This window comes from Mesitornis unicolor, unplaced genomic scaffold (assembly GCF_000695765.1).
Source record: "Mesitornis unicolor isolate BGI_N332 unplaced genomic scaffold, ASM69576v1 scaffold16903, whole genome shotgun sequence".
Taxonomy (NCBI): Eukaryota; Metazoa; Chordata; class Aves; order Mesitornithiformes; family Mesitornithidae; genus Mesitornis; species Mesitornis unicolor.
Window position 1 is genome coordinate 60,562 of NW_010176853.1, and position 10,492 is coordinate 71,053.

The window sequence follows — 10,492 nt, forward strand, 5'->3', positions numbered from 1 at the left end:
CCACACATAATGGTGTTTCCTGTGTGCAAGAACACAACAGATACAGCACATTTTAACAGCCTCAATGATGTTCTTGGTCCTCAAAAGAGGAGCAGGCAGCCTTTTATTTCCCATCTGGTGGTCATTAACTCCAGAGCACAAACCTCAGAGTACGTCACTCGTACTACTCCATCCCTCCATTTTGTACACGCTGCTCGTGTTGCAGTGAATCACACTCTCGCATGGCTCTCCAAAGGGCTCCTGCTTCCCTCCAGCTTCCCAAGAGGCCGGATTAAAATGAGGACCGCTCGTCTAACTCGTAAGTGTACCTTTGTAGGCAAGTTCAAACTGGTACCTGCCCATCCTAGCTGTTTTATCTCTCCAGTAATTGATCTTACTCACACGCTTGCTAGCATTCACAAACTGCCAGAAGATACAACACACTCTTCCTATTGCTCAAGGCACAGTTAGGAGACACTCAGACCAAGGTGGCGTGTATGGTGCAAGAGGCTAACCTGAAAAGTACTTGATACCAGAACCCCACACACAGACCAGGAAACCACTCATCTCCCTGTCATAAATTCAGTGATTTCAGCACACATTTTAGTATTTGTGAAATAATTTAGTACCACAGAAGAAAAATGCACACTTTAGCCCCCGAGTTCTGCATTTAAGAAAAAATTCCAACATATGCTAAAACTGCAGAAGCTGCTTTTCTTTTTTTTTCCACTGCCCTTCGCTAACCACCTCAGACCTCAGCTGGAGAGAGAATTAAAACTCAAAACCAAAAGTCCAAGCTGGAATTGAATCTTAGTCCTAGCCAGACATCTTTATACCTATTTCTGTGCTGGAAGAAATCACTCCTACTCTGTTCTTGTTTCTCCACTTCTGCATGTACTCTGCATAGTACTCCCTCTTCTCCCACTTCGTGGCCCATTTAAAGAGTATGGCCTTAGGACAGAGTAACAACGTACAGCACAAAGGACCTTAATCCCAGGCACAGCATCCACGTGTAACAGCGTTGCTCCCCAGTGCTTTCTGCCTTCAGCTTCCAGAGTCTCCACATTCAACGCTGCATCCTCACACAGCCTGACCGGAGCACCAAGCAATACAGGCTACGCGGCAATCAAGTCAGCATCATGCTAAACCAGAAGCTGGAATAAGAACTGCCAACTTATATCACTACCAATCTCCCTCAGGGCAGAAAGGTCTCCATCCACGTGTAGCCGCTGCGAAGCAGATCGAGAAAGACAGCCCTGCTACCTAGTTATATCAGGTGTCCAACCCACCTCATGTCACAGGGTGTCCCCAGCCACCACCATTACTTTTCTCCTCCTAAAACTCTGCTTGCAGACCACAAAAATAAAAGCCACTTACCCTAACTCCAGATACCTCTGTATTTCAGTTAGAAGACCACTACATGTTTCTTAACTCTATCTCCAGATGCTCAGAAATCTGCACAGACCCTTACCACATTTCACAGGGAAAAAAACCACAAAAGGAGAGAGCCCACTTTTCCCTCACCCTCTCCCCTAAAAGGTCTTTTTAGGCCACCTCTCCAGAACAAGAAACCGCAACGTCAGAGGAAGATGAGCAGCTGTTTCAACAAGTCTGGCCCTTGTTCAAATCCTGGAATATAAGCCTTGAGCAGTAATACATTGCCATCAATAAAAAGTTCAACTAAAGTACGTTGTCCTGGCCCTAAAACACAAGTCATCTATTCCATGTTACATACAAAGGAAAAACTACCACACCATTGTTCAAATTGAAAAGGCGTACAGAAGAAAAGTGGCAAATAAAGGAAGAAAAAAGGTTGTGGATAACACTCTACAAGTTCATATTCTCAAGTGTCAAAAGCAGTGTTAGGCAATACATCAGAGTAAGTGACAAATGCCAGGAAAATTCAAAAAGCTATTTGTACTTGGGTACTGCTCCATTCCTATTAGTTATTTTCTTGACTTTTTATCATTAAGCCACATCTCTGGTCAGTGTTTAAGAAAATCATATTTAAATTACTTAAAATTATTCCATTTAGACACTGCCACACATCTTACAGCTGCACCAAACTGACAAGACATTTGGATGGAAACACGACAATTTCCAATCCCGTGCAGTGTACACTGAGCAGTGGAGAGAGCCAAACGCTTCAGAAATTACACTGCATTTGGTAAAATTCATTTCAGAGCAGCCAAACAGTGCTGTGTTTCGTGCAGTACAAGCTGTATGCAGTCTTACCCACTTTGAACACAAGACCTCATCTTTCATTTGTTCCTATCACTTACTCCCTAACACGGCAAATTGCTCTACTTGGTCCCAGATGCTTGCTGTAAAAATTAGTAAGACTGTGCAAATCAATGATTGGGATTTCAAAATGAGCAGTAAGCATTAAAAGTCACCAAGGACTTTTACTTTTAGAAAAATCACTGAAAAACAGCATTATGGGAGAAAGAGGGACATCCTGAGGAATCAGAGCTACATCTTCATTGAGGATGTAAGACTCTTGCTGCCCTAAATAAAGATATCTGCTTAATACCGTGTGTCTGCAAGAGACTGTATCAGTTGTACACTGCAACTGATGAGACATAACAGGCACTTACCTTGCATATCCTCACCATGGAGCATGTCTTTAACGGACACAGCAATGACCTAGCCAAAGATGAGTTACACAGATTGATCAAAAGATTTTAGCGAAGCTACAAGTACACTCCAAGCTTTCCTGAGGCAGAAATCAATCTCTCTTCAGTCACAGAAAGATACAGCCATGAAGCTCAGCACTCTGCAATACCACTAGAAAAGGGAGCCGCTGTCTTTAGAACGCTCCCTAAAAAACACCTTCTCTGACAAAGGTATAGGATAAAAATACACACGTGCACACCCACACAGCTCACAACTGCACAAAGCATGTGGTAAGTTTGTGAACATGAACAAATACATTCATGTCAAAAATACTGATAAGGAATCCAAGAAGATCTACCAATCAGAAGCTTTGTGGGAAGCAACTTTTGGCTCTAAAACTGACAGGAGCCTTCTAATAAAAATTTTTTTCCAATGGCCTGATGTCGTCCCTCTTTAGCCCTGCAATCATCCCAATTTCAGAAGTTATCATCTTCAAACTTAAAAAGGGATTGAAGCACTTTAGGAGGAGACACAGGTTGTTTTCTTGATGAGGTACTGTCTGCTGCGGCTGAACGACAAGCGCCTACGCTAACTTTCCTGCTGTGCCTCCCGTATTTGAGCCTGCACTGCCCCCATCCCATCGAGATACGCATTTCAGACATTTTCCAGCCCCCGCCTCCAAAGCTTTCCAAGACAAGTGTAAATCACACTCGCTGCTCCGTCCTTGTGACTCCTTCCTGTGGGGAACAGGCAGTTTCGAAACACAGCAGCTGTCAGTGCAAGTTAATTGTCTGAGCTGACTACTACTGCACCATCATCAAGGGAAGCTATTGAGACTTCATAACAAAGGAAACCTCCCCAGGGTGAAGCAACAGCACCAGACACAGCATTCCTGAGCGCTGGCCGTTTCTTCTTTTCTGCACAGAGTATGTTATTCTAGCGGACAAACAGGCCTTGAGATGCTGCAATACATCCCCAGAACATTGCGATACCACCACAGCAAATATGCGAGGTGATTCCTATTTGAACCGCTCTCCCTCTTCTACTCATCTTTCCTCATTGCAGGACTCCATCTCTATCATTAGTTATTAACAGGGAACTAATTGCCAAGGTCTCCCACTTCCCCAAAAGCATCGAGCCTGATCTCTACCAGTTGTGCTGCAGGATCTCCAGAACACTGTTTACTGCGAGGACTGGCACAAAAACATGCATTTCATATCACCACTCCTGCTGACACTACAGCACAGACTGAGGTTTAATAAAACCCTTTTTTAGCTCAAAGCAGCCTGAGAATCATTCATGTTAAGTAGGTGTGCCAAAAGAAGGAACACTGACTGCAGCTCCACGCTTTCCACTTTTATTCTCAGGTCTGAGCTCTCACTTGTTCATCAGCTGAGTAGCTACAGAAGTCAAATTTAGAAATCAATTTTAAACTCAAAAATATGCTTGTATGCTCATGTTCCTAAAGCCAACAGCAAGTCCGACTGCTCTTTATACCTTGCAAGTCACAAGATTACAAAATTAACTTCACCCTTTCTTTTTCCGTCACCTTCCAAATGTCCTGTCAGGACAGTAATATCAAAGATATTACTGCAGCTCACTCTTGATGGTCATTAGTTTAAAAAGCCAGCATTCAAGACGGAATATTTCTAACTATAAATCTGATTAAATTCACTGGAACTATTTAGTATTTGTCAGCCAGGACATTTTGAACAAATGCTGTGCTAAAAATACTGTAGTCTCATACACACCAGGAAACCGCTACTACAACTTGCTCAGCTGAACTACTAAAGAGCAGGAGCCTGCAGTCGAAAAGGCTCTGCTCTGCCCAGAGCAGCACTTCAACACTGTATTAATTCCAGCGTTCAACCAGTGACAGGCAGTGGAAGCCACCAGAGGCACGGTCCCTGGAGCAGACTGTTAATAGCAGAGTAAGGACAGCAGGAACTGGGAATAATCCTACTGCAGCTGAAAACTGGGTTTTAAACTGATTTTCCAGCTGTTCTTCCAGAAGAGCAGTTCAGCAGCAAACCCACTGCTGAAACAACAGCAAGTCCATATCCTTGTCCTGTTCTCTTAAAAGGAGAAAGCATTTTGAAATCTAATGATGATACATATTTAAACGCTGACAGTGCTAAACAGCTCAGAACAGATATTCATGCAGGAAAAAGGTATGGCTGGGCAGATTTGACATATGCTGCTGTCTCAGTCAAACGATAGCAGCCCCAGAAACACAAGGTGATAAACACATATTTCTACAACAAATATCCTCTCCCAGATTTGGAAATCTAAGACACCGTCCTTCAAAACTGCAGGCAGGAGCAGAATACATATTGCTAAATAGTATTTCACTCCAATGTTTCAGAGTGTGAGGCTTTCTATAAAACTTGTGTGGTTTCTATAAAACTAGCAGCTGCAAAGGCAATTCAATTTAATAAGTCAATAAATATTTCTGAATGACTGTGTGTCTTACACTGATACAAGAAATTACATTAGCTCAACCAACCCAAGCAGACTTGAAAGAGACACTATCCCATCTTGAAAAGCCACAGAAAATAAAATCTGCACCGATTTCTTATGTTAAAGTGTCTTTTTCTTAAACAGCCACTGTATCATTAAAGCTCATCCCTGTGGCCCAGTAACAAAAAGGCAGATACACTGTCAGAGCTCCACTGATTTTAGCAGAACTACAGCAATTTACAACTCCAGTATGAATCTGACCTGGAGCCTGTCTCTAATAGGGCAGTGGCTTGTGCTATTTCAGCAGGTATTACTTTAACAGGAATCCAGTGAAATCATTAACAGAGGAATTTGAGTCAATGAGATGTTAAGTACTTGCTATAATTACATATTATTGCAGTTTCTGCTGACTGCGCAACTCAGGAGGTTGGAATTCAATGAACTATCCAACAAATATCTGAAGTCACAGTTGTAAATGAAATTATATCTGAATTTGTGTTCAATCACGTTTATGAGCTGTGTGCCTAATCTGGGTGAAGCCATGTAAAACCCCACACTTTTACATTGGCCTCCTGGTTAAAAATTTTTCACGTTTTACAAGGTAAACAAAGTAGCCCTGATAACATGTTAATAACAGATACCGCTTAACACCCTAGTAAAAGGAAAAACATCTTAAGAAAATCTGCTAGAAGTTGAAGCACACAGGCCATTAATCCCCGAAACACATCTCCAGCACATTTAGGTAATTCTGCTGAGTTTTAACAAAAACAGAAGTTGGCCTCAGCTAACAGAAATGCATTCAACTCCCCACTCCCACAAGACACCCATTAAGTTTTAACCCTAATGCTGACTGTGTCAGAACAATTAACACACCAGACCTCGAGGTCTTTACTAAAGCCCTTCTGAGGCTACTGCTGGGAAAAGCAATGCCAACAACTTACGTAGCACATCATATTTAAGAGGAGCTTACCAACAATACATTTATTCACATTTCTGAGAAGTGTCATAAATTATCAACTTAGTTCAGAGTCCCCTCACTTGTAGCAATTTGGAGATTCCTACGGCGCTGCAAAAGATCGCTGTGAACATACTCAAAATTAAGATTTTTTTCAGAGATTGGCATCTGATGTTAAATACTCCTAAAATAAAAAAAAGCTAAGTGGTTTCAGACTTCAAATACACCAAGTATTGTTCAGAGGCTGTGGGCAGCACTTCTTACAATGCAGGCTCATCACCCAGCTCCGCAGTCTGGAAGTGAAGGCAGGGAGTGACTCAAGGCTTGTGTTGGAAGGAACAAATTACATTCTTCAGGATGTGCAGCACAAAAAAGGGAAAGGAAATTTTCTGTGGAGATATCAATCTGCATCTAAATACCTTTTGCTACTTTTTGTATTTTGGATCCCCTGCCAAACATTTGACATTTAAACGCACCGGTGACAACATGTTCCCAGGGAACTTAAAAGACAGTTCTGTCCTGATGGTAGAGCACAGGAGTTTACCTTGAAGCTTCCCAACTTCACGAAGTCTGTTTAGCACAGTGGCTCCAGCAGCAGCTCTAAGGTACACAGAGCCCTATGTCAGAAGCGGCCCTGCTCTCCTTCAAAAAACTCACCCAACCAGAAGGCACCAACAAGGCAGCAGCAAGGAAGAACAGATCTGGTCTCCCACAGACTGTTTCACAACCACTGAAAAATCTCAAGGATCTCCATTATGTTGCTTTTCAGTTTGTTAGCATTTAAATTACACACACACCCTCTTACATGCTCAGCTCCATCACACGTGAAACATGAATTTAATGCAAAACAAAAAGTGCTGAAATTCCCAACTTCTAAGGCATTTGTTCAGCCGTCGTGCTATTTATTTTAAATTTCCCTCTTGCTCACTCCCATTTATATCTTCACCCTGAGGTACACAGAGGTACCACACGAGCGCTCAGGCCAACATAAAAAGCCTGCCAGCTTGTGATAAGATGCTGCAGCAGCACAGCCTTCTTTTTTCCTCAAAAAATGTCACTGTTAAAGCAAGCCCTTCCTTCGAGTGCGTTTGACTTCCAGAACCACCTCTACAACACTGGACAATCAAATTCATACTTGACTCCTGGTAATATGCCACAATGGTTACTACAGTGATACTAGCCTCACACTGCATCATAGTGTTATTGGTCAAGTCAACCAGAGGAAAAAGACACTGCTTAGGGCAATGTCTTCACTTTCTACACAGAACAGGTCAGGCTTTTACACAAGTTCTGCTCACAGGCTGATGAGCAGCCAAGACACTACCAGCAGTTAGTGGAATTTAAGAGATTTGGAATGCAATTCGACTGTTTTACAAATAAAAGTCATTTTTATCTACTGTACTCCACAAACACAAGGGCAGAACTGAAAGTCAAAATAAATTGCTTTTAGTCTCAATACTGTCCTCAGCAGTAAGAGGTTATGTTCAACCTTAATAACAAAGCTCTTAGGGGCAAAACTCAATAAAATCCAAACATTTTACATCTGAAGTGATCTGCAATTTTACCAAGTGAGAGAAAAAAAACTCAAACAGTTGTGACCCAACATTCACATCTGAAAAGAAGAGGTCATTTGCAATGACCAAGCTGCACATTGACAATTTTAGACTACCATTCCCCTTCTACAATGCTGAAGACTGTGAGGAGGTTACTTGCAGAAAAGGTTCGCTGTTTCAGCACACTGCTGTTCTCAGGATGGTTTGCAAGCAGGCACTGCTAAGACTGAACATGGAAAATTCTTTGCAGTGCGTACTGATGCTAAAAATACAGTTAAGGTGAAAAGAAAACCACTATGGCCAAATTAAACAGGAGGGAGAATCTGGATATTGAGATGGAATGCAATTACTCAAGTTGGAATTTGCCCAGGACACTCTTGCTTAGAGTGATCTGGCTATTTAATGCCAAGAAATAGCCACGAACACGTATTTACTGCTGGCATCCTCTCTCACACCTAACACTACCCTGCTATCAATGAAATGTGTGTGTAATCAGATTCAACTACAAGCAGGGTGCTCCGTGGTGACCTGCAATGGGCTGGCAGATCCAGCCAGTCACTTCAGGTGTCATCACCACCCGAGGTGGTATGGCCACTGACCCAGATACGGACATGAGCAACAACAGGAAGCTTCAAAGTACTCAGGCTGCTCTGTTACCGATACACTATCTAGTAGTGACCCAAAACATTCTTTATTAACAAAAATGTTTACTCCTGGTATGTTCAACATTTGGAATGAGTCAGTACCAGCCCCCTGAAGAACTTTCCTTCCCCCAGATATAAAGAGGAAAGGCAGCCTAAAAGGAGACTTTGGCTCTTCTGCTAAGCACTGCCTAACAATAATCAAAGTACAAACCAATTCCAAACATCTGGGGGAAAAAAACTACTTGAGATTCCTACCACCCGCTCCTAATCTTTGCCACCAAATAGGATCAAAACAGGACCATAAGAGTCAGGGCTTTACCGCTATGCCTAAATGAAAGCTGTTCTCAGAGCCACGCGTGACAAGTCCCGACACAGAAGTGCAAAGCACCCCTGCGTAGAGGAAAGGAGACTCGGAGCAAGCAGGTGACAGGTTTTCAGGGAGATCCATCCTGGTCACAAGGTCGGAGAGGACAGTGTCTATTCAGCACTATTCCCTTAACAAGACTAACAGGGTTACACACACCTTTCAGCACTGAAAAGGATTCTGGATTTTAGGGGCCTCTGATCAGCCATAATGATGTTTCATGACTGTCATAAAAGAATCACAGCAGGAGGGAAGGGGTGCGGATACTACATTGGTATGAAATTTGTTGGGAATGCTTGATTTACCAGTTCAGTTTTTCCATCAAGGTGTCTTACTTTGAATTTCTGTACTGAATTCCTCCAACACATGGTAGAAATAAAAACTGGAGGAGCTTTAAGTGCTGTATGGCTAAAATCCTTACAAGAATAAAACAGCACATGGTCACAGTAGAGAAAAATCCCTCTAAGAGGTTCACTGAAAGCTGGAGTGGAAAGGTCAAATATGCATCATTTCCCCTATGTAAATCAGTACACAACTAAAGCTTACCAGGGAGTACTTTTCCCTAAATAATGATGATCCTCAAGCAAATATTTCCCAGTATAAGAAGGTTACAAGTATTCAAATACACACTTATATTTAAGTTGCTTCAAGAGTTCCTCCTGCACTTCTTGGGGAATCCACTGCAACCTTTTTTTCCATTGAGAATTATTCATAGAGTCATACTATAGATTCAGAATCGAAATAAAAGTTCAGAAACTGTGTATTTGCTACTGCCTGCTCCTACTGCACACACACAATCACATTCCAAGGAACTGACAGAAAGAAAGGTGCAAGCAAACATAGATTTGTAAATATTTATACACAGTAGCCTACAAAGCAACCAAGCACGTGGACATCGTCCAGAAAAGCGTGCTAAAAATCAGTATAACTGTAGGTCAAGCAGGTATCTTCAACCATTTTTTGTCCTCTATCACCTCACCAGTTTGAGGACAGAGCTCAGAGTTCTTTACACATCCCAAACAGTGTCAATAGCACACACACACAAAGGTAGCTTGTACGTCCTCAAACCCCCTTCAGCTTGCTTAAGACCTTCATTTTGTCACCTACCAACCTGGGGGGAGGGATTGCAAATAGCCTGCTTGCTAAAAAAATGAATAAACAGTCAGAAGAAGTTAGCAGCCATCAGGTTGATTAGAAAAGATAATATTATATGTGGGTATAGCTGTCTAGAGGCATGTAAGCGTATATATTCATATAAAAACATATACATTCATATAAAAATCACAGGACCCCTATGTTTCTGAATGAAATGGACAGCTAGCTTGCAAACTTTCTGAAGTGATGCTGTCTGCCTTACTGGAATTGTCTACATTGCATTTTTTTCCCCTCTAACGTGGGCTTTTATTTTAATTAAAAAGCCCCACCCAACAAGGTAAAGTCACATCAATTAAATAGCAAGGAAAGAAATAAGACTGATCTTAAAATGGATGCAGCAGATTCTTTTGAAGAGCAACATGTTGCAATCACCTTTCATTTTAGGGGAAGGGAGAGATTCCCTGAAAGGAACAGAGACAGGGAGCAGTGGGGGGAGGAAGGCTGCGATAAAAAACGGCTTGGGGATTTATTTTAGTTAAAAACTTTGCTTTCCCTTCCGTTAAGAAGGGGCTGGGGGCCGGGGATCGCCGCCTGGTGCCTCTGCAGAAGGCTCCTCTCCGGCAGCTCCGGGAGGAGGAGAAGGAGAGAAAGCCACACAGAGAGAGGAGAAAAAGAAAATGGCGCAGAGACTAAGTCCCGACCGTCGACAAGGCGACTTTCCAGGGAGGAATCGGGGCCCAAAGGGGACCCCGGGAGAGCAGATGGGCTCGGATCGGGGGCCTCCGGTGCCCCCACTAGGGGAAGCGGGGGTCAGGGGGAGCCGAGG

General features: G+C 42.7%; 1 protein-coding gene across 1 annotated transcript in view; it reads right to left on the reverse strand.

The window, feature by feature from the left end:
* TOP1 (topoisomerase (DNA) I) overlaps positions 1-10,492 on the reverse strand; it is a 67,019-nt gene that overhangs the window by 56,358 nt on the left and 169 nt on the right. The window lies entirely within an intron of this gene.